Raw genomic sequence first — 25,032 nt, 5'->3', positions numbered from 1 at the left:
TATATTCTATCTTTTTTGGCGGGAAAATTCAAATTTGTTTAGAGGGAGGGTATAGGATGTATATATATTCTAATCCACAAATAAACCTAGTCTTTACAATAATCACAATTTATTACAGTAAATTCCATACACGTTTTTAAACTTTTACAGATTTACTTTCACTGTAACTCCATATTATGCACTCAGAAAAATTATATTATCTTCTAAGCCTGCAGTGGAATCCTGCTTACACTGAAGTCATGTAGAGGATGCAGCAAACCTGGAAAGAAAGATTACAAAAACTGATCAGAAACCTACTTCATTTAACATAGTACAAAAATAGAAATCAGCTTGCACACATTTGGCCAAATGACATTTTGCATAGAAAATAAAATGTACAAGAAATTTCACTTCTACTCCCTGAAATTGAACTGTATTTCCAGGATACTTTTTATTAACTGGGACTATAAACTAGAGTTTTTATTAGTTTGATTTACAGACTTATGGCATGTGAGCAGTGGCAACAGCAAATAGGGATTATAAAGAATGGACACAGCAAATTTTTCTGTGTTTTCTCTGTGCACCAGCATTTAGTTCCACTTTCAAGCACTAGAGGTTAGTGTAATCGAGCATACACTAAGATAATAATTGAGAATAGAGTTGAGACACAGGATCCAAACATCGCCTACCTTATTGCATAATCCAGTAACACTTTGCTTCAAATAAATTCAAGTTAACAGCTTTTCCTTATTTCTCAGTGACAAACTAGTTGTAATAATAATTTTTTATATTGCAGATATAATAAATTATATTATAAAATAATATAATACATTATAAAATTAAGTATCGAATTGGTTTAATATTTGTATATAACATAATATAGGTATATGGTTTTACTTCCCATAAGAGTTTCGTTTTTCCATTTTCAGCGCTATCAAATTATTACATATTTTAATTGTTGTTGGGGTCAACATCTCAACTCTCATTATAAAGGAACTCTAGAGTCTAAACATTACAGTTAATGACGGATTTATTATTTTATGGATCCAATTTATTTTATTTGAGTACATAATGTACCTAGATGTATTAATTATATGTGTTATATTTCCACTGTGTCGACTGCTAGCTGGTGTGATGTCAGCACCAACTCTAGGGAGAAGGCAGAATCTCGCGCTTTAGCTGGCTTGAAGGTCATTGAAATCAGTCCAGCTACATCAAAGGTACCGACACGAAGTGTCCATTCTTTATAATCCCTATTCACTGGTGGCGAGGAATACTCTCGCCACCCATTCTGCTCTCTGATTCCCCTTTACACTGAATGTGCCCATGCATATTTTGCAATTTTGTATCAGGTACCACATATAATGGCTCAGCATTCGACTCTAGAAGTGTTTGCGTACAAGACATACAAGTATGACTCAGCTTGTTGAGTCTATTGCAAAATTTCCAATACTCAACTGCCAATGAGGCAGGCATTCATAGACAGCAAGTGAAGAGGACAGACGTGTTGGTGGAAGCTCTCACAACTAGGTTGCAATATAAGCAAGTATGGGAGTTGACCTGAATACCTACAGGTTACACATTGGTTGCTTCAATGCTAGGCAGCAAAGGAGGTTTATAAGCTGTGTAAGTGCTGTGAGTGCAGTAGGTTACAGCAAAATTATAGCAGTGGCAGTGTTAGCAGTTCTACTAATTATTGGAAACGTTGAACTAAATCCGGGACCGAGCAACATGGACTCAAGAGACAGCAGCAATGAGGGATTCAAGAAGGAATTGAAGGACTATATGAAGGAAATGAGAGAGGACCACGAAAATGTAAGTGTTCTCCTAAGAAAGGTAGCTACTGATGTAGACACACGGAGGTGGAAAACAAATTGAGAAATGTAATTAAAGAGCAATGCATATTAAAGGCTGCAGTAAGTAGAATGGAAAGTGAAAGTAAAGTAAATAACATTGTAATTTACGGAATGGAGGAACACTATTATGGAAGAGCTATAGATACGTGTTATTTGGTGCTGGAGTTCCTTACAAAATATTTTGGGCTAAATTTGGGAGAAAATGCTATAAATAATGCATATAGAGTCAGTCAAGAGAGGAATCGCCCGATTGTTGTGAAATTCAACAGCTACTTTGTCAAAGAACACATTATTACTAATGCTCAGCAACAATGGGGATCAAGGATAAACATTGATAATGACTACACAAAAGAAATTAGGGATATTAGAAAGAAATTAGTACCGATACTGAAAGACACACAGAAAAAAGATCTAAGAGCAGTAATGATAAAAGATAAATTGAGGATAAATGGGAACATATTTGATTTGGAATTCTTCACTCGGCACAGCATAGAAGATATAATGAACGATAATAATGAATAAGATCGAAGAAAAAATTTGACATATAGAAACAGATCAGCATCACCACAACAAGCATGGAGGAGTAGAAGTGTATCACATGGTAGAAAATCAAAAAGTTTGGAAAGGGGCGACCAAGCAGGAGGGGCAACACACACGAATAAGCAGGCAGAAGACAACCGTAGAAGATTATCTGGACCATCCAAAGGTGGGATATTAGAGCCAATGAGGCAGGCACTACTTGTTAGTGAATTATATTATACACATGATGCAATGACACTCTTATTCCTCCCAAATATGTCATGAATTAGAGCATGTATTTATGTACACTAAAATACAGTATTTTTTACTCAGAATAGTTCTAATTTAGTGAATAACTCTAAGAACACAGAATTGGTGTTAAACAAAGTGTTCTAGAAACAGCCAGTTTTGACAGGCTAGATTAGATAACATTGATTCTATTCTCGCATTTTCCCCAACCCCCTTTTCACTTGTTTCCCTAACAATTAGTGCTCAAGATGTGATCCTTGTTGTGATTCTTTTTGTGGTCTCTGTCGTGATTCTTATTGTGGGCCTTATGATTCTTTTTGTGGGCTTTGTCGTGATTATTATCGTGGTCTCTGTCGTGATTCTTATTGTGGTCCTTGTGATTCTTTTTGTGGCTTTGTCGTGATTCTTATTGTGATCCTTGTCGTGATTCTTATTTTGGTCCTTGTCGTGATTCTTATTGTGGTCCTTGTGATTCTTTTTGTGGGCTTCGTCGTGATTCTTATTGTGGCTTTGTCGTGATTCTTATTGTGATCCTTGTAATTCTTTTTGTGGTCCCTGTCGTGATTCTTATTGTGGTCCTTGTGATTCTTATTGCGGTCCTTGTAGTGACTCTTTTTGTGGCTTTGTCGTGATTCTTATTGTGATCCTTGTGATTCTTTTTGTGGTCCTTGTCGTGATTCTTATTGTGGTCCTTGTGATTCTTATTGCGGTCCTTGTAGTGATTCTTATTCTGGTCCTTGTGATTCTTTTTGTGGCTTTGTCGTGATTCTTATTGTGATCCTTGTGATTCTTATTGTAGTCCTTGTGATTCTTTTTGTGGCTTTGTCGTGATTCTTATTGTGATCCTTGTGATTCTTATTGTGATCCTTGTGATTCTTTTTGTGTGCTTTGTCGTGATTCTTATTGTGGTCCTTGTGATTCTTTTTGTGGGCTTCGTCGTGATTCTTATTGTTTTCCTTGTGATTCTTTTTGTGGCTTTGTCGTGATTCTTATTGTGATCCTTGTGATTCTTTTTGTGGGTTTTGTCGTGATTCTTATTGCGGTCTCTGTCGTGATTCTTATTGTTGTCCTTGTGATTCTTATCGTGGTCCTTGTCATAATTCTTACTGTCGTTCTTGTGATTCTGAACATGGTCCTTGTGATTCTTACTGTGGTCCTTGTCGTGATACTTATCATGATCCTTGTTAACCTTGTCATTGCTTGTCGTGGTCCTTATCGTCATGCTTCTTGTGGTCTACATCGTGTTATTTATGGTCCTTGTTTTCGTCCTATTCAAAATCCTTGTGTTGTTGCTTTTGTGTCCTTGTTGTGTCTGTTGTGATCCCGTCACAGTCCTGCATTTGTCATTTAAAAATATTTCCCTCCTTTGGCAAGTGACTTTTGTGTAACATGACACCTTCCAAACCTTCATAGGAAATGTGTAACAACCAGAATTAATAGATAACTGATACTATTTTGCACTGGCGTGTAGTCTGGAATAGGGTTGTGACAGGATGGAAGATGTGTGAAAATAGGCGTGCATGACTATGTCTATGTTGTATCTCATAAGTATCATTTTTAGATAAACTGACTCATAGACAATGACTATAAACAAATCTCGAACATCAGATTAGGAGAAACTGGTGCACACCAGCAGCTAACATGAGGGATATTTAAAAGTGTGTTTCTGTTAAAATCTACAAATGCAGTAGCATCACAATACTTCTTTCTCAATTCTTTGTGTAATGGAAAAGTAAAAGTTTAGCTACTTTTCAATAACCGTCATGTGTATCACGTGATCTTAATATTTCAACAAGACACTTGCCTGTGTTGCTGTAATTTGTGAAGATCTCCAATTCAAACCCAAGCCGCTGACACCAGCTTCACATCCCTTTTCTCCGACAGACGATCATTTTCTTCTAGCTGCAAAAATAAACAGTTTTCATTACACCAGAGTTACAACAGGCAATTAAAATTATTTTGTGCGAGATCGTACGTATTTGCTTGGTTTCTGCACAAAACCAATCCGCGGAAAGTCTAAAATTCCACATTCAGTATTCCCAACTGAACACACATAACAATTTCCCTCTTCTTACCGCTTAAGTGACACATTCATTTTACTGCTTTAGGCTTTTAACATATTTTTAGAGACGTTCAATATAGTAATAATTATAAATTGGAAACTTACCACTGCAATTTCACCTAAATTGCACTGTTTATTGTTTTTAAATATTTGCAAAAATTAAGTAAACTCTACAACTCCACTAAAGTTACTGCATTTCGTGATGCATGTAACATTAAGGAAGCCATTTGTTTTAAATTCGCATTTACAGACTGAGTGAAAAAAAAGACAGACGCATATCACGGCCTGCTGGAGTATAGTACACACAGAAAACATTTTAAAGCAACAATGTTGAAGATAGATATTTTTGTTTTCCAAAATTGCCGTCATTGAACAGAAACCAAGATGGAGATTTCATTGCAACTAATTAGAAATTCCTCTTTCAGGTATGTAATAAACGATCTTCGCACAAAATAATGTACGATACACGAGCGGTATGTTTTCTTTCAATTCTCGGAAATTAAAAAAGCTCAACTACGTTTTGCTTTTTCAAAGTTTTCCTCGAACATGAAAACTTCAACATACCGCTCTAGTAACGCATATTACTATTGTTAAGTGAAGTTCTTCAACTCTTGGAATTACTTTATGTTGTATTTTAGAGTAGTTTTCAAACAAGTTCACAATTTGCGATCATTACTATTTACTTTGAATATACACTAATTATAGAATCCTCTCCATTTTAGATAAAATTTGTATGCCTTGTATTGGTACATGGGTGAGACTGACAATTGGGCAGCTGATCTTTTGAGCAGGTTAGGCAAAGGTGTACAGTATGTACAGATGCTTCCTTCTAGTATGTGATTCACGCGTGTTACTGCAGTTAAAGCTTCAGAAGAGAACATGGTATCAACAAATACCTACTATCCCATGCTACATAATGCGCCTCTTCTACTGAAACATCTGAATCCATTATTTACAAAATAATAATAATAATCCGTGGCGCTACCGCCCGTGAAGGGCCTAGACCGACCAGCTGACTGCTGGCCTCACGCCCACATGCCGAAACAGAGGTGGACGATCATCCAGCCAGAATGGAAGTATCGTGTGGTTAGCCGTTATAGCTGGCATTTGCAACCGGATTTCACTACCTATCGTAGCTCCCCAAGTGCATCACGATGCTGGGTGGGCACCGGTCTCATACACTGGCCGAAATTTCATGAGAAAATTTCTTCCCCCATGAGGACTCGAACCAGCGCGCATTCCGTAACGCGAGTCCTAGGCAGGATGCCTTAGACCGCGATGCTACGGCGCATTATTTACAAAATACCGAGTCAAAATCAGCAAATATCCATGACGAAAAAATGAAATAAACATACAAGCAGGTCTAAGATAACTGATCAGTGAATGTGATTGCCTACTGCATCATAAAGCATGCCTTATTAAAAACGCAGTGTTATCAATCGTTATAATAATGGACATGATTGACGTGACCATGTAATTAATATAGGGTTTAAGTACTCTCAAACTGAACAACTCATCAATGATTTATTTTATTATTGGGTTATTTTACGACGCTGTATCAACATCTCAGGTTATTTAGCATCTGAATGAGATGAATGTGATAATGCCTATGAAATGAGTCCGGGGTCCAGCACCAAAAGTTACCAAGCATTTGCTCGTATTGGGTTGAGGGAAAACCCCGGAAAAAATCTCAACCAGGTAACTTGCCCCAACTGGGATTCGAAACCCGGGCCACCTGGTTTCGCGACCAGACACACTGACCGTTACCCCACAGGTGTGGACTCTCATAAATGACTTTGTGGCCAGCCATATCACTTAAAATTACAATTCTAATGCTAGAGTGCAGTGTAGTGACACAGACTCCTCTAGACATGTAACATTGCCTGTGCCCAATAGAATGGAAGAAGTAGGCCTATTCTGTTTCTCTACTACATTTTCTATTAAATGTGCTACTCTTATTATAATGTGGATTGCTGTCTAGTGTTATTGGAGTGACTGCATTTCTTGAAGAACTGTATGGTAACTTCCCCTCATTTCTGATCACTCCTCCAATCAGTGAAAAAGAAGCCAACTGTTAGCACTCTGCTTCCCCTCTCTGGATTGAAAATTAATACATTTTAATTGGAAAAAATAAAACTTTAAGTTCTCGAATACACACACTCACTCCTAAGTATAAGAGATTATGTATTTCCCACTAAAACAGCAGTTTCCAAAGTGTGCGCCATGGCTCTCAGAGGTGCCACCAAACTTCGGTAAGGGTAGCTTACTGTGCTAAAGATATTGTCATCTGCTTACACAGTGGTTAGAAATGATAAAATGACAAAATCCACAGACTATGAAAGAGTAACTTAATGGAACTGAGAAAAATTCTCTCCGGCGCCAGGATTTGAACCCGGGTTTTCAGCTCTACGTGCCGACGCTTTATCCACTAAGCCACACCGGATTCCACCCCGGCGTCGGAAGAATCGTCTCAGTTTTAAGTTCCAACTCTTGGGTTCCCTCTATTGGCCGCCCTCTGCACTACATCATAGATATCTATGAACCTCGGACCAAAGTCCACACATGTGCTGAGGTGCACTCGTAATGAGTGACTAGTTGGCCGGGATCCGACGGAATATATAAAATCCACAGAGACTTAATATTTTTTTGGTACATAAAGAAGTTCCTAGAGGATAGCGTTAATTCTGTCATTATCTCGTATTTCCTATCAGGGAGCCCAGTAAAGTAGCAACCTAGCCAAAAATAAATATAAAAATCAGAGTTTTTTCAACTTATGAAATCGTAATTTTATGAGGGTGTTGCAGATATGTGATCAGGAGGGAAAGGGAACCACTACAGTAAAAGGATGCACTTTCAGTTGAAAATAAAATATCGGCAATTATCGATGAAGAAACAGGAATTATCATTTTGTAATTAATGACAACTACCTGGCATGTATCAAAGGATGTGAGGAGTGTGAATATTTGGGGGTAAAAATTAACTCAACATACAGCCAGGAAAGTGACATAAAATATAGAATTCAGAAAGGTAAATCGGCAATAGTTATGTTAAATGGGGTTTGGTGGATAAGACAATAACAACTGAAACAAAACTCCACATCTATAAATCTATAACAAGGAGTACTATAACATATGGGGCAGAAACGTGGCATTTAAACAGGAATCTGAGGTTGAAACTCCTCTCTACTGGACATTCTAAATTGGAAAAAATTCGAAACCACCATTAGACAAGAAATGGGAGTTAATAGTACAGTGTTAGATTCGTTAGCTACAAGCAATTAGAATGGTATGGCCACATACGTAGAATGCCAGAAATAAGATTGCCCAGACAGATTTTGGAATGGATTCCGCCAGGAAGAGGAAAGAGGGGAAGACCAAGGAAAACCTGGATGGACGATATAAGAAGTGGAATGAAGGAGAGAGGCTTGGAAGAACGGGATTGGGAGGCAAGAAAAGAATAGAGGAAGAAGATAAGTTAAACACTTTGGACACAGAAGATGTAGTTTACATTGTAATCCTGTTAATAAAAAGTACCTAAAGAGGATAAGCGTCAAAAACAAGTTTCTGAGATATTGATTATAACACACTGCCAAATGCATGTTGAGATCTTCGAGCACCATCTTTTGGCAAACAAATGAGTCAGTCGAGCTATGACAAGAGCCTATTTAGTATGCACATGAGCATATGGATGTACATCTTAGACTGAATAAAATTAAATTTAAAAAATTGGCGGGCGCTTATCCTCTTTAGAAAGTTAGGTCTTCAATTAATAATTTTAGAACACTTATTTTATTTCCTTACCACTAAGTGGCACTTTGTCCCACAGTTGTGTTACACATTTCCTTTACATGCCCCATTATTTATGCAAAGATCAAAACCTGATACAATAACACAAGCGAACAAGACAACTGAATGTACACAGTCAGTATTGAAAGAAGTTTAAGCTTTCTGCTGGATCATGCGGCAGGTATGGAAAAAATTGTATTTTATACTATCATGCAAATGGAAGGTATTTCTCAGTTTTCTCCGCAACAGCGAGTATTTATGTTACTCATGCACTCACTTCTGCCCAGTAAGTGCCAAAGACCACTCACAGTTTCAAAATTCTTAATTGTCAAAGTATAATCTTTCTTGTAACCATGAATGTCAATATGTCATATGTACACTTAGCGGCAAAAAGAATGGGCCGGCCGACAATTTCTAAGTTCCAGAGACATACATCGCGCATGCTTGTCTCGTCAAAGCCGTAGTTCACTAGGTAACACATAATTGAACCATTTAAATTTGCTGTATTTTGTTTAAGAGGCTAAAATATGTAATAAAATCGAATGGCGGGTTGATTCTAGATACATCAAGACCCTTGAAAGTGAAATAGTAATAAAATTGATAAATACAAAATAAACTGGAGCGAATATGAACAGGAAAACCATGTATTATGCCGAACTGATATAAACAGTTGCAGTAGCGTAAGTTGTTACGGCATTGGTATATTGAACAAGTTAGTACCATAGTAGCTCTAGGTTCGAATCTCCCAAATCTTCTTTTTTTTTTTATTACAAATTTGCCATCATATGTGTCTCGCAAAGCTATAATTATGTGGCGATATCTCTTAGAATACGCCCAAACTCTAATAATAATAAACCTCCCTCTCTCTTTCAAGCAATACTGCTTTCTGTTAATATAACGTTCTGTCTCGTCATTACGCTTGAAGATGGCACAGAAACAATAACTCATTGGCCTGGTTCACATAGGTTATTCTGCGTATGCTACTCTCCGACAGGACTTTGATTGGAGAAATGTCATTTTCTCCAATGAGGTAATTGTCTCCAATAACAATGACAGTACTGCCCTAGTTTATTGTATGAATGACCACCGATACGCTTCGCGTGAGGGTCGCATGTTGGGGGTGGATGTCATATGATGCGGCAGGACTTCTGGAACGCATCCATGGTCTGTTTACGGCAGAAGTCTACGAACACATTTTGGCAAATGTAATGATCCCTTTCGCCCAAAAACGATATCCAGAAGGAACACTTTTCTTCCAGCAGGATAATCATCTGATACACACCGCCAACCGGATTCAAAGATGGTTTACGAGGAGGCGTGATGTCGACCCAGTCGACTGGCCTCCAAATTCACCAGATATGAATCAGTTTCAAAACTTGTGGGCTGCAGTCAAAAGGATCCTACGCTCTAATTGGGCAGAACAACCACCCGTTCGGACACCTGAAGAATTATGGGACAGAGTTCTAGATGCGTGGGAGAAGATGGCCAAGAATTTAGACCTGTTCCATAATCTTGTGGACTCCATGCCGCGCAGAATGAGAGCAGATGTTGACGCAGGCGGTTTGTGGACAAGATGCTAGTCCCCACCACAGCCTTCTTTTGTTAACATATTAACAAATTGTTTGTTTTTGTTGATTTAATTATTTATTTGTGTTTGATATGCGTCCGTTTTTCTAGGATGTGAAACAAGTATTTTTGTTTATACAGGCCAGGTTTCACCTATTAATAGCACACAGGTGATGGGCAATAATATTTTTACAAGGCAGGCATAACTAAGTTTGTTAACAAATGTCATTTCACATTTAAACTAATAAATTAAGTAAAAGTTAAAATAAAAAATAATTTTACCGCACCAGGAGGCAAACTCACCTCTGTCATGGATGTCAGACTTCTTACCACTGGGCCACACATTATTACATTATAGACGGATGACTCAATGAAGAGACACCACAGCAATGCCTTGCGCTGGGTTACATTTACACGAGTGAACCGCGCGGTAGAACTTAGCATTTCTATCAACCAAGAGTCGGCCCATTCTTTTTGCCACTAAGTGTACACTACAGACTTTTATTGTATTTATGTAATTTTAACATTTTATGTACAAGTAATGTGAAAAAAAACGACATACCATGATTTAATGTAATCAATTACAGATCGTACTTTCCACAATTTACAAATTCAAACCAATAAGTGCAAAGGGCTGACTAATACACAAGTCAATTTATTTTAACCTTTAACTTTTAATATCTTTTATGATATAGGCCTACAGGTTGTTTCCGGGCTAGTGTTACAAACTTCCAGGGATGATGAGGAAGGGCACATGTATCAATTTGAGATAAGGAACCCTGGTCCGGAAAGTTACAAGCAAAAATGGTTCTGTGGAAATGAAATAATTTTATTCCTCTGTACACCTTATTTGTGTGTATTTATCTGTACATCTTACAGACACTGTATTCATCTGACATTCTTTACATTATCTACTTATAGTATTCCATTCAGTGCGTTGTCTGAGGGGACAGGAAACTACACTAAAGCAATGCAGATAGCGTAATGTGTAACGGACATGGTCGGTCCTGATATGCACGTCTGTAGACAGCAGTGTACTGTATGTGTACAAGTTGCAGTGTCCAGTCGATCGGTCCTAGTGACATGGAGGAGTACACGAAAGTGGAATATGCAGACCTGATTTTCGAATACAGATGAGCCAATGGGAACAGTAGACAAGCTCACAGATTGTATCGGAAAAAGTACCCACATAGGAGACATCCGGCCCATATCATCTTTACACGAGTGTTCCAAAGGTTAAGGGAAGGAGGGCATGTGCCAAATTACAATTCAATTTTCACACACTATTTTTGCTTACAACTTTCGACTCAGTCATTTCCGGACAAGGGTTCCTGATCTCAAATTGATACATGTGCCCTTCTCCATCATCCCTGAAAGTTTGTAACACTAGCCCGGAAACATCCTGTATATTTTAATTTTATTTACCAGACGTGTTCAATTTATAAACACAATATGGACCTAATGATGCTAAATGTAGCGAAAACGTTGTCCAAAAAATTTGTAATATATTAAGGTACAATAAAAAAGCATTCTCCTACTGATAAGTAAGACTTACTTACTTACTGGCTTTTAAGGAACTCAGAGGTTCATTGCCACCCTCACATAAGCCCGCCATCGGTCCCTATCCTGAGCAAGATTAATCTATTCTTTATCATCATATCCCACCTCCCTCAAATCCATTTTAATATTAACTTCCCATCTACGTCTCGGCCTCCCTAAAGGTCTTTTTCCCTCGGGCCTCCCAACTAACACTCTATATGCATTTCTGGATTCGCCCATACGTGCTACATGGATAAGTAAGACTAAGATATTTAATAAGAAACTTTAAAACTTAATCTTGTTAGGATATTTATAGAAATAGGAAATGTTCCTGCTCAACCCTGAATTTAGGCTATAAAACTTATGTTGAGCAAGCATGTGGTCCAGGTAACACAAAGGTTTTCTCTGGGTACTCCAGTTCCCTTGTAACATTCCCACAATTATTCTCCATCATTTATCTGTAGTGCACTGTGGATAGCCTCTGATGAACTAAGTAGTCTAAGTAGTTCGATACCAGGCCCTGGAACAGTTTTTCCCTCGAAATTATTCAAATTAACTTTACAGGGAGTTATTCCTGAAAGCTTAATTTGCATAATACACGTCACTGTACGTAACAGAAAACCACAATTTAAAGTCACACAGAGTTAGTGTGCACTCAAATGTTGGTTGCTTGACTGTTGTCAGCCCACTTTGAGGTCTGTGGATATAGAGGGAAAAATTGGATCGGTGTCGGGTAGAGTTCCCGGGTAACTCAGTGGGAGAGCGTTGGTACGTTTAACCAAAGGTCCCGGGTTCGATACCCGGCCCCAGAACAGTTTTTCCCTCGAAATTATTCAAATTAACTTTACAGGGAGTTATTCCTGAAAGCTTAATTTGCATAAGTAGTCTATGCTTCTCAGACCTAGTTATATTTATGAGCATGCTCACAGAGTTGTGGCAAATATTGAAGTTAAGGCCCTGCACTTGCTTTGACATCACTGTCTTAGAGGTAAGAAAATAAAACAGGTGAACTGAAGTTACTCAGCTGCAACAAAGATTCCAATAGTACACACAAGTAACTTTCTGTAAGGAACTGCAGTACTCACAGCATTGTGCGCTACGATGTAGGAATCCTCCAATCATGGTAAAGCTGTGGTTCACATGATGCACTGTGCAGCGTTGGTCAGGCAGTCAAATGCTTGTATGGGCACCAACATGCAGCAGACTCTCACCAGGTTGTACATCAGTTCAGTCTGCTTGCTGCACCCGAGAGTGGAGTGAAGGTGATCTGCAACATGAATAATAAAAACGAGTCATGAGTAAAGAAATCTTGGAATACTACTTGGTAGTCTGGCCTACCCACATAAAAACACGTGCATTAAAACATGCAGGAAGCTTCCTACACTATAACCCAAATGTGCATAAAATTTTTGACAGCAACACTTACCCAAGTAACAGCACAGCTATTCGGTCCGTAGGTAGGCACTCTCCATACGTACACTGAAGCACTGATCACTGAAAAATGGAAAGAATAAATCTTTACTATAATGTTACCAAAGGAAGGCAGATAGCAAGAAAACCCCTCCATCAGGCCTTCTCTTCCCCTCTACCAGGGGATTACAACTACAATATAAAGAATACAATTACAATTAATATTGAATTTATAAATACAATAAAAATCAAAGTACTAAAAGAATTAACAGACTAATAAAAGCTAGACAGTTCATTGTAAAAATTAAGAAGAGAGAAAACTTTTTTAATAACTAAGTAAAAATTAAACCTACTCTACGCAGTAAGAAAATGCTTAATAATTTTGCTTTTGAACGCTACTAAATTCCGACAGTCTCTGATGTCACTGGGTAGGGTATTCCACAAGTGCAAAAGCGAGATTGTGTATGATGATGAATACGATGAAGTCTTATGTGTTGGTATGGCTAGTATGAGGCTATTTTGCGTGCGTGTCAAGAGATTATGATATGATGACAGGTAACTGAAACGGGAGGCAAGGTAGGTAGGTGTAGAGGTGTGAAGGACTTGGAAAAGGAGGACAAGAGAATGAAAATTTCTACGTTCGTTAAGCCGTAGCCAGTTTAGAGTTTGGAAGGATGGGGTAATGTGGTCAGCGCGACGGACATCGCAGACGAAGCGAACACAAGAATTATGAACACGTTGTAATCTTTGCGACTGGTTGCCATTGAGGTCGGTCAGTAGAAAATCACAATAATCGAAGTGGGGCATTACTAGTGCTTTCACTAGTATTTTCTTGAGTGATAGCGGGAGGAATTTTCGGATGCTGTTTAAGGAATGTAGTATGGAAAGCACTTTTTTGGTAATATGGGTTACTTGATAATTCCAGTTTAAATGCGTGTCAAAGTAAACTCCAAGGTTTTTAACACAGGAAGCAAAAGGGATTATTGTGTCGTTTAACTTGACTGGAAGAGCAGGAGTAATGTTGCATAATAGACGTTGGTGTCCCACTAGGATTGCTTGTGATTTTCTTGCATTGAGAGTCAAACCAAACTTTCTGGCCCATGCAGATATGGATTGAAGGTCCTCGTTAAGATTGTGTATTGCGTCATTGAGTGAGTCAGGGGTTGTATGGATATAGATTTGTAAATCGTCTGCATAAAGGTGATGCTTACAGTGCAGTAGAGTCGAAGGGATGTCATTTACGTAAATAATGAATAGTAGTGGTGATAGAACAGATCCCTGTGGGATTCCAGAATCTATGATACACCATGAGGAAGTTCGACTTCCAATGGAAACACACTGCTGACGTTCGCTGAGATAAGAGGAGAACCAAGTAACTGTGTTTTCTGATAGTTGGAGTGATCGTAATTTTCTCGTCAGTAAATCGATATTTACAGTGTCAAACGCTTTGCTGAATCAAGTAGTGTCAGTATTGTAATTTTACGTTCGTCCATAGCTTTTCGGATGTCTTCCGTTACTTCCAACAGTGCAGTTGCTGTACTGTGTCGAGTCCTAAAAGCTGACTGATGTGTGTCCAAGAGTTCATATCTGTTTAGGTAGTCAATGAGTTGTCTGTGTACTATCCTCTCTAACGCCTTCGATAAGGTAGGTAGAATACTAATAGGTCGATAGTTGTTGGGAGTAGTCGGCGTTTTAACTTTGGGTATAGGGCGCACAAAGGCATTTTTCCAAGCTTTAGGAAAAATGGATGTCGTCAGCAAAGCGTTGAAAATGTATGTCAGCGTTGGTAAGATTACGTCAATAAGTTTATCATTGCGATACTAATGTCGTCAGAACCTGTTGCTTTGGATTTGTTCTGTTTAAGAGCTTAGTATATAGTCCTGCTTTGAAGAATAAGAGGATTATGCAGGTAAAAGAGCAGGCACGGTAGGTCTGTCATAACCTATATTATGAAGGAAAATAAAAAAAAAATACCTGTAGTTCTGAAAAACTGTTCTAAAATTTATACAAAAATGGATACTGGGTCTTGCATTTACTTGTGTCTTTCTTACCAGGAAAAAACTAACTTCCTTCTCTGCCCCTTCCTTCTCATCATTCATAGTGACAAGTAGGCCCACTGTCAGTGGCAAGGACAGGTAAGGGTTCACGAGCGGGATTAGTAACATGTAGCCCCTGTCACTGATTAGGTTTGATAGGATTTCACGAGATAGTTTATTGACGAGCGTTTCGAGTGAAAATGACCAAACTGAATGTTAGATCCATTATCTCTCTGCCCCTTAAAATTATAGGTCTAGCTACATAAAATCTAAGTAGGCTATCTAGTCTCTTTGCGACTCGATCCCAAAATATTGCCTGGTATTAGATATTTGTTCAAAATTATCAAACTTACTGGCCTCACTCCTTTCATTTGCAATCTCAGTGTTTAAATAAACTTCCTTCAACGTGTATGTCTGGAAATCTCAATTTTCTACATGCGTACTAAGTATAGTCCTAGATCATACCGGCATAGCCTAATACAACAAAAATAATATTATAAAACGAAATAAAATAATACAAGAGAAAATAATAAAAGACTAAGTACGGTAATAAAAACCGAAATAAAATAATAGAAACCGAAATAAAATGAAAAAGAACGGAATAAAAAAAATTAATATAATACTTGCTGGTATACTAGTAAATTTTAGAAATCAAGTTTTACTGGTGTTTATAATTAATTTGTTTGTAATACACCAATTTTTTAACTGTGCGATTGCTTTTTTTTTTTTTTTTTTTACGGTTGTCCAATTCATTTTCGCCTTCAGTGCACAGAGTTATTGATGTACCGTATCATCAGCATATCATTGCTGATAATTATAATATCCCGTGAAAATATCTATTTTATCAACGATTCCTTCAATCTGTATTATTACGTCCAGAGCCATCTCAAATTTAAGACTTCACATTATGAAGCCACAGAAGACAAGGCTTGAGCTTAGTCCCAGCCAGAGACAGGCAAATTCTCTTTCAGGCTTGCCCATGACTGTTTACATCCGTGAGCGGGCTTGCGCTTAGGCCGCGTGCACACAGAATCAGACGCGACGCGACAAGGCGCGGCGCGACACTACGTTTTGCTTTACAACGCCTCGCGACAGCTTAAAACTGTCTGCTCGCGACAACTGATTTGCTGGCTGTGTGGGTTTGGAAAACTGGCCTAGGCTAGAAAATGGCGTCAATAATAGAGGTCTATCTATATGAAAAATTCCATTGTATTTGCTTATTATTTCCTAAGGACGCAAGCTCCTAAAAATCTATACGATTGAAAGAGTCTTAAAATTAAAATGTACTGCACAAACGTAATTTTTTATGTTTATGACTACTTCACGACTCACAATAAAGAAAAATAATATATTAAATCAATAATGAGTGATAGTATAGAGCAGAGAATTAGGCTTACTACAAATTACACTGGTCAACAGTCATTTTGCGCCAGACATAAAACTAACAAATTCTTACTAATTTCGACCTCCTGAATTAATAAATAACAAGCAAAATGTTCCATCACTTCAGGTTTTCGAGATGCACAATATAATTAATTTTCTTTGCATTTTATTTAAAAAATCACCGTATTGCGTGTGTAACTATTTTGTTTTACAAATGTGAAGACCCATTATGTGAAAACAATATTAGTATAAGTAGGGCACCATGTTAGAAGCATTTGTAGAAAGGGAAATTATTTTGTTGCCCTTCTACGAGTCTATTTCGAGGGAGGAAACAGGTTCGCGATATAAATTCACTTGAGTTTACCTGATTTTACTTGAGATGTGCATTTCTTTCACGGTGAGCTATAATTACATTACTGTAGTTTATATTTTGCAATATATCACCATGTCAAAACCACCGAACAACAATTTACGAAGCGCCATAACAAGGTTAGCAGTTCATGGTTTTCACCACAAACTGTGCAGAAGATCAGAGTACCACGAACCTTCCCCCGAATGCGTATGCAAACTGTGCTACGAAGTGTGTCCAAAATATCATTTTAGTAAATGTGTGAATAGAACGACGTCACTAATGGAATATAGTAAAGAAAAGTAACTCATACCAATCTAAATTGCACGTTTGTGCGCACTTCTTTCTTATTAAAACAACTTCTAGAAGCGGAAATTGTTTTATTGCCCTTTTCGGTTCCATTTGGAGGGGAAGAAACAGGTTCGCCGTATGAAAACGCTTCAGTTTACCAGGATATTTCTGTGGTGTTACTATTCTGTGTAAGACGTGTATTTCTTTAAAGTGTGCTTTAATGATAATATTCAAAGTACGAATGGTTTATATGTGCGGATTTGAAGGTTGTAGCATTGCTTTTTGGAATGCAATTAGGCTACAAAAAATTTTGCTGCTTTCCGTACGAATTGGACAGTCGCGCTCGAGATATTTTATTTTTATTTTATTGGGTTATTTTACGATGCTTTTTCAACATCTGGGTTATTTAGCGTCTGAATGAAATGAAGGTGATAATGCCGATGAAATGAGTCCGGGGTCCAGCACCGAAAGTTACTCAGCATTTGCTCGTATTGAGTTGAGGGAAACCCCCGGAAAAAACCTCAAGCAGATAACTTGCCCCGACCGGGATTCGAACCCGGGCCACCTGGTTTCGCGGTCAGACGCGCTGACCGTTACTCCACAGGTGTGGACTCGCGCTCGAGATAAGCATTATAAAATAAAACGACAATCACTAGAGCCAAGGAAGAAAAATATTATACATCAACCCCTTGTACATCAAAGCGAAGTAATTTTACCCCTTTTACACAATAAGCTAGAGTTAATGAAGAATTTTGTTAAAGGGATAAATTATAAAACTGAAGCATTTAAAAATATCCAGGAAAAATTTCCTGCTATTAATAATCCGTGGCGCTACACCCCGTGAAGAGCCAAGACCGACCAGCCGGCTGCTGGCCTCACGTCCACATGCCAAAACATAGGTGGACGATCATCCAACTAGAATGGAGATATCGTGTGATTAGCACGATGATCCCCCCAGTCGTTATATCTGGCTTTCGCAACCGGTTTTCGCTACCTATCGTAGCTTCCCAAGTGCATCACGATGCTAGGTGGGCACCAATCCCATACACTGGCCGAAATTTCATGAGAAAATTTCTTCCCCCATGAGGACTCGGACCAGCGCGCGTTCCTTAACATTTCCTGCTATTAGTGATTCAAAAATAAAGGAGGGAGTTCTCAATGGACCACAAATTAGAGAAATAATGAAGGACAATCACTTCGAATCTTTGCAGGAAGGAAAAGAGACAGCCGTCTGGATAGCATTCAAGGAGGTTGAATTAATTTTCTGGATAACTGTAGAAGTGAGAACTATGAAGAACTAGTGAAAAATTTACTGTTGGCGTATTAAACTAGGGGTTGTAAAATTTCCCTGAAAATTCACTTCCTTCACTCACATCTTGACTTTTTTTTCCCCGAGAATTGTGCGATTTCAGTGATGAGCATGATGAGCGCTTCCATCAAGAAATTTCAACTATGGAAAAAAGATACCAAGGACAATGGAGTACCAATATGCTAGCAGACTATTGTTGGATTTCAGCTCGTGATGTACCTGATGCCCAGTGTAAAATAAAATGCAGAAAAAGAAAGCTGTAATCTTCTGAACAGTGAATATTTAGCCTTATTGTCATTATATAAAACAATATTTTGAATAGATATAAATTCCAACATTTCTCAAAAACCGTAACCAACAACTGTTTTTATTGTCATATTCGTATTCAGGAGGCTCAAATTATATAGAAAACATATATCACATGCCTAGCGCAAAAAAAAAATGTTAACATTTGTTACGCAGTGTTATTATTATAAATTATTATTCACCTGGTGCTTTCATCTCATTTGCAATGTTTCACATATTTTTAGAAACCACATTATTGTCGTGATATTGTTTCAAAAATTGTACAGAACGTATCTTTTCTGTACTAAATCAACTAATTTATCCGCATCGAGCTCCATTATGAATAATGTGCACTACACAACAATAGTATTTTTTGTAGATAAGGAAAGCGTGCAATCATAGCCACTACTAACGCATGCGCAGTACACTGCAGCTATCAGACGGTCTCCTCGCGACGAACTTCTAGCAGTCATTCGAAGTTGTCTCTTCGTGTCTCCTTGTGTCTCCTCGCGACCGTCGCGCCGCGTTTGATTCTGTGTGCATCGCACCATAAGAAATCAATGGGAGACAAGTACCACGAGACAAAATGTCGCGTCGCGCCGCGTCTGATTCTGTGTGCACCCGGCCTTAGTATCGTTCGCCCGCCTGCAACCTTCCCTCACAAGCAGGCAGGCAGTGTGGTTGCACGTGACTCCCAAACAGTCCTAAGAGTGACCCAAAGGGACTGTTGGGTTCCGCCGACCTGCGCCAGACTGTGCTGTTTTCAGATGCATGATAAATATCAACGAAGTCATTCAAACCTGACAAGAAGCCTACAGATATAGACAAACTACTGAGAACTTAATTTGTTGTCTTCTGAAATGTACCGTTAATAAAGACAAAGAAAACTGTTTCTCGTCAACATAATATCCAGGGAACGGATTTATATGGACTAAAAATATATGAAATATGTAAATATATATGTAGTTATTTTTATCAAAATATGGAATTAAATATGGATTTTTACCAAAATATGGAATTAAATATGGACTTAAAATTATAAAAAAATGACTATGTACGTTAAATATTGGTACATTTTAATCAAACTAAACAAAAAATATAATGGACGTACCTTATCTTCCAATGTAGTTTCAACAAAACACAATTTTTATTGTCTGTTACCATAACAATAGGTTACAAACATTTCTTTCAAGTGCTGAAAAGTGAATCTTCTTCTATTGTCTCTGAGGATAGATTTATACTGACTAAAAGAGCGTTCGACGTCACAAGAAGTAACTGGTACATAATTCAATTTCACAATGTCTGCTGGGGATAAGTCCAAGTTAATCTTCACTGTTGATTCACCACTCATCACAGCAACAACCTTTTGTAGTTCTTCATATCCAGGGTTTTTTGAAAGTACAGTGTCCACCTTAGCTCTTACTGCATCTGCAACTTTACCTCTACCACGATTCAGTTGTTCCACAGTACTATTTATAATTTCAAAACTTTCAGATAGTGAAAGGTGCCTATTTTGGAGACTTTTGAGCGTTTTTATGATGCATGAAAATGTATGCTGAATGTGAGCTAAGTCATTCTTCACACTTATGTCACAGGTAACTGTTTTCGCAGTATCAATTGAGACTGCATCTTCAGAGTCCAATGCAAGGAGAACATTGTTAATAGAGTCTATATGTTCGGCATAATATTCAACTGTTTCTAGCCATGTACCCCATCTAGTTAAAATTGGCTTTGGTGGCAATGGAATTTCAGGGTACATTTCTTTCAACACGTTAACTCTACTGGGAGCTTTGAGAAATACTTTTTTCACTGATGAAATCAACAAATCTACTTTAGGGAAATTGTCTCTGACCACTTCTGCCACACGATAAAATGCATGCGCCACACAAGTAAAATGAGTCAATTTAGGATATACAACAGATAATGCTTGTCCAGCTTTGACCATATAAGGGGCAGCATCGCTAATAAAGAATAACACATTATCGTACATAATACCCTTTGGCCACAGGATACCCATAGCTTCGTTGAACAGTTTAACTATAGTTTTGTTATTGCACTTTTCTAGAACATCACAATGTAAAAGAATTCGTTCAGAATATTGTTCACTTAACAAACCGATAACTACATTACCAACAAGTCTACCTTCTTTGTCGGGAGTCTCATCAATGGAAACCCAAATTGAACTATCTTTAATTTCATCTCTTATCTTCTGTATTGTCTCATCGTAGATGGATGGAGCATACGTCTTCCTAAGTGTTGACTCATCCGGGATTGTATGTTGAGTATATTTTTCAAGGAATTCCCTGAAGACCTTATTCTTTAGTTTGTAGAGAGGAATATCAGCAGAGATGAGAGAACGGCACAGGTCGATGTTAAACTCAGATCTTACATTCGATGTTGTTGGTTGTGTTAAAAACAATTGTCTCTGCTTGGAATTTAGTTGTTTGTTGGCCTGATGTTTACTAGTTGTAATGTGTTGTTGCACCAGGAACTTTTGTGTAGATGATACTGCACACTGACACAAATTACAAAATAATATTTTATTGTCAGTTGATAAACCATCTTCTTTAAATTCTGAAATGTAACTTGTTAGTTTTGATTTTAAATTGACTGAATGACGTACTTTTGGCATATTTACCGTCTTTATAGTATGATTTACAAAACTGAACCTATGTGTACTCTGACTGGCATTTAACTGTTGAGCTGCACAACTGAAGTCTGTTAAAAATTTTAAATTAAATTAATACAGTTTTGTAACTTACTTTCCCATTGTTGATAGGACTGCTAATTTTCAAATAACTCTGATGTTAAAGGGATTACTGAACATGTGTTTAAATCTCTATTGTTGAAATGTATTTTTAAAAGTTAATGGAATTTTGTTTTGTTTTATTGTTAAACCTAATATAATATGGACTGTTTTATATGAAATATGGAAAATATATGGAAATTAACGAAAATATGTACTAAACTCTAAAATATGGAAAAATATGGAAAATAAAAGTAGGATTTTTCAACCCTACACATTGTGAAACATAAAGATAATGCAAAATATAAATTATATTAGCTTTATAAGTAAATATGTATTTACATATAAATCCTTTCCCTGATAATATCCATTAAATTCCAACAGTTATTATAAATTACTTGCACTTTCCTTTTCATCGTATTAGGCCCTAATATAAATTTAATGCAAACCATTCAAACTTTCAGCTTCATAAATAAAAAGAAATCTGTCCATCAGAAGTTAAATAGCAAATCAATATTCTGAAGAACAAAAGAAGAAGAAATGACTGAAGATCATCTACAAACCTGTGAAGTTCTACCTGATGGATCCACAACAGAGAAATATTGGAGAGCAAGAACGCTAATGGCTTCATTGCCAAAGCCCGGCATTAGATAACAACAACATATTCTGAAGAACAAAAAACTTTCATACATTTCACAGATATTCATGAGGCTTTTAATTGTTAATAAGGAAAAAGTTAAAATGGAATATTTTTCTATAGTAATAGTTGTTGATATTCATAGTAATTGTCACCAATATCTTTTCAAAATAATTCCTTCTCTCCTCTCCTCCCCTCCCTTCCCAACTAGTCAAGTTACGAAATGTTACTATTTTGTTGAGTCAGATACATTTTGAAGGCATATGAAATGTTTAATATTGTCTTATTATTTTATGAATTCTGGAGCGCAATAAATCGTAAAACTGTGTTTCTTTAATCAAGAATTATCTGCCATTATTTCTTGAGTTAGATACACTTTGCAAAAAAATGAAATGTAGGCTATAATATTTATCTTATTATTTTATGAAATTCTGTAGTGCAATAAAATTGTAACACTATATTCCTTTAATCAAGAATTTTCTGCCGTGTTGGACCATAAAATCAAGATTTTTTTGAAGTGACTAAATAGCCAACAAACTTAGATTTCAAACTAGTACTGTTTCATCTTAACCAGCGCAGACTGGCTTCCATGAATGCAAGTCACTCTACCTTATAATACGAGCAAACAGGCAGGCTTTCTTGAGTCCCGCCTGGAGTGAACCCATAAAACCCGGGCTGAATGGGTTCAGTCTTAAAAGTTAACTTGTTTTGTAGCGTCACTGGAACCCAAGCCTAACAGCAAGCAGTTACGGTCGTGAGTCTTGTCTGATTTGCCGGTGTCTAGTCCCAGCATGACGTCATGTTTATGAGTGAGAGGGAACGAAACCTGCGCACCACCTTACCTTTGTACTTCCACCATGACGCACTATATTCATTTTTGGATTCACCCATGCGTGCTACATGACCTGTCCATTTATAAGTCTGGATTTTATGTTTCGAATTAGGTTAGGTGAAGAATACAACGAACTATAGTATCACTAAAGTAAATAATGGTGAAGTTTTATTAAAGTACTGCCAGTATAGGAAATTAAAAACAAACATTGAAAAAACCTTAGTTTTGTAGTGTGGAGTAGTAGAAACTCGATGTGATCACTGGGAGAGCTGTGGTCCCACTCAACCCGCCCTAAATAGGTTCCTTACTTATATAGGAAAATCGTCGTAATTGAAGGAAGAAGGCGGCCATATTTCGTCGTTGTGACGTTATTTGAGGTGGAGTGGGAGAATGATAGCGGTGTCGCCAACCGTGGTAACCATTCATATTATCTTACACACCTAACAAAACCTAACCTAACCTAACTTAACGTGCTACACACCTGTTGTAACATTCCTCACAGTTTCATTTCGTTTGCAGATATTGGCATCCCTGCTACACCTGTACCATATCGTCTGCTGGAATTCTGAGTCCGTCTAGTGGAAGTGAAGTGGGTGCGACTCTGTTTTACCTGCAAGAATTATTGTGTCATTGTAGTGATAATTGCATTTAAATTGTACAATAAAAATTCAAATGTGTCGTGGCTGAGATAAAAGTGTTCTAAATTGATTTCCAGCGCCACAATCCCAGTGATAAACGTGTGAATATTCGTTAGGAGTCCGTTGGAAGTGGCAGTAGGGTACTAAAACTTGACCTAAAGAATTACCAAGATATGGACACGTAACTTGTGTAGATCTACATCTTTTCAAAACATAATTCCAACACTGCTAACTACGTCTCTCACTTTCCTGGTTCCACGGCCAGATAGCAGACATAGCCTACTCTGTGAAATATCTGTGATTTCATAGACAGAGGCTCACCTTGTATTGAAGAAGAAACGAAAGCAGTCTCAAATTTTCTGCCTTGGGACGACTGAACTTTCCGCTGCCCTGGTGAACTCTTCTCCTTCACAGACATTCCTGCACAAAACAAGATGCATTATCGACCACATTAAGACAAATGCAGAACGAAAATCTTAGCATGTTCAGTGTAAGGCTTCCCCAGTGTAATTAATGTAAACTCCCTTAGTAGATATACAATTACACAGTATATTATAGATCGTTCAGTTGTAATGTATTAGTGGTAAGATGCGTTAACTTTATATTCATAGACGCCAATTGACTAAATTATATTTATAGCCTATATTTTAAACGTGGAAATTAAAATTCTAGGCCCATTTAGCTCTGATATCAAATTTCATCGCAAGCAATATCGCACTTTAATTTTCGAGTGTTCTCAAACGTGACTAAATTATATTTATATATTTTAAACGTGGAAATTAAAATTCTAGGCCTATTTAGCTCTCATATCAAATTTCATCGCAAGCAATATCGCACTTTAATTTTCGAGTGCTCTCAAACATTTATTAATGTAATTCCGGACCCAAATTAAAGCCTGTTACAGCACACGGACAGCAAAGCTGAAATTCACATAGTAACTTAGGCTCAAATGCGAACTACGTTCTCTTGTTTATTACATCTATAAGTTGTAATTCAGAACTCACTTTAAATCAGTTTCTTACTTCTGTCGTAACACATCGTCCTCTACGGGTTTGTAAACCACTTGAATTGTATGATTTACAGAAAAAGAAATCTTGAATTGTGACACACCGCAACAAACACAACACCCAAGTACTCATGTCTACACTCAACTAAACCGAGTTCAAGTTCCAACCACCACAGACAGAGGGCTGTTGTGTGTTGGACGTAGTTCAGCCAATCAGAATGTACCTTCACTAGGATTTTTTTTTTTTTTTTGGTCTTGTTTACTAATTGTACCAAGTACAGTTCTAGACAAAAATAAACACATTTTGGTATACTATAATTCAGAGTTAGAAAGGAGTTTCAAAGGTGTAGGCCTTATTGTTTCTTTGTAATAATTAATGTTACATACAATTGCCTTTCAGATATCATATAGGCGTATGAACAAGTTGCAGTAATGCAATAGAAAACTATAATATCTGCCTCAATTAAAGTTGCCACATTCGACTACCGCCCTGGGATCTAGAAACTCCCCAGCCCGGAAGGAAACAAGACAAATGAGCAACTCATCCCGCACGCT

The 25,032-nt window shown here is 37.5% G+C and overlaps 1 long non-coding RNA gene across 4 annotated transcripts; it reads right to left on the bottom strand.

Annotated features, from left to right (window-relative positions):
* Nucleotides 1-92: 92 nt before the first annotated feature.
* On the bottom strand, nt 93-24,722 carry LOC138715146 (uncharacterized). 4 transcript variants are annotated; one of them, XR_011336168.1, is made up of 7 exons: nt 24,476-24,722; nt 23,793-23,891; nt 23,315-23,443; nt 12,982-13,049; nt 12,641-12,822; nt 4,408-4,505; nt 93-259 (listed from the first exon to the last, which is right to left on the bottom strand). It is a non-coding gene; the product is annotated as an uncharacterized lncRNA (long non-coding RNA). The 4 variants fall into 4 exon arrangements; XR_011336169.1 differs by having other exon boundaries at nt 24,582-24,722; XR_011336173.1 differs by lacking the exon at nt 24,476-24,722 and adding an exon at nt 24,355-24,418.
* Nucleotides 24,723-25,032: the final 310 nt, after the last annotated feature.

This window comes from Periplaneta americana, chromosome 2 (assembly GCF_040183065.1).
Source record: "Periplaneta americana isolate PAMFEO1 chromosome 2, P.americana_PAMFEO1_priV1, whole genome shotgun sequence".
NCBI lineage: Eukaryota > Metazoa > Arthropoda > Insecta > Blattodea > Blattidae > Periplaneta > Periplaneta americana.
This window is presented reverse-complemented; position numbering and strand designations above follow the sequence as displayed.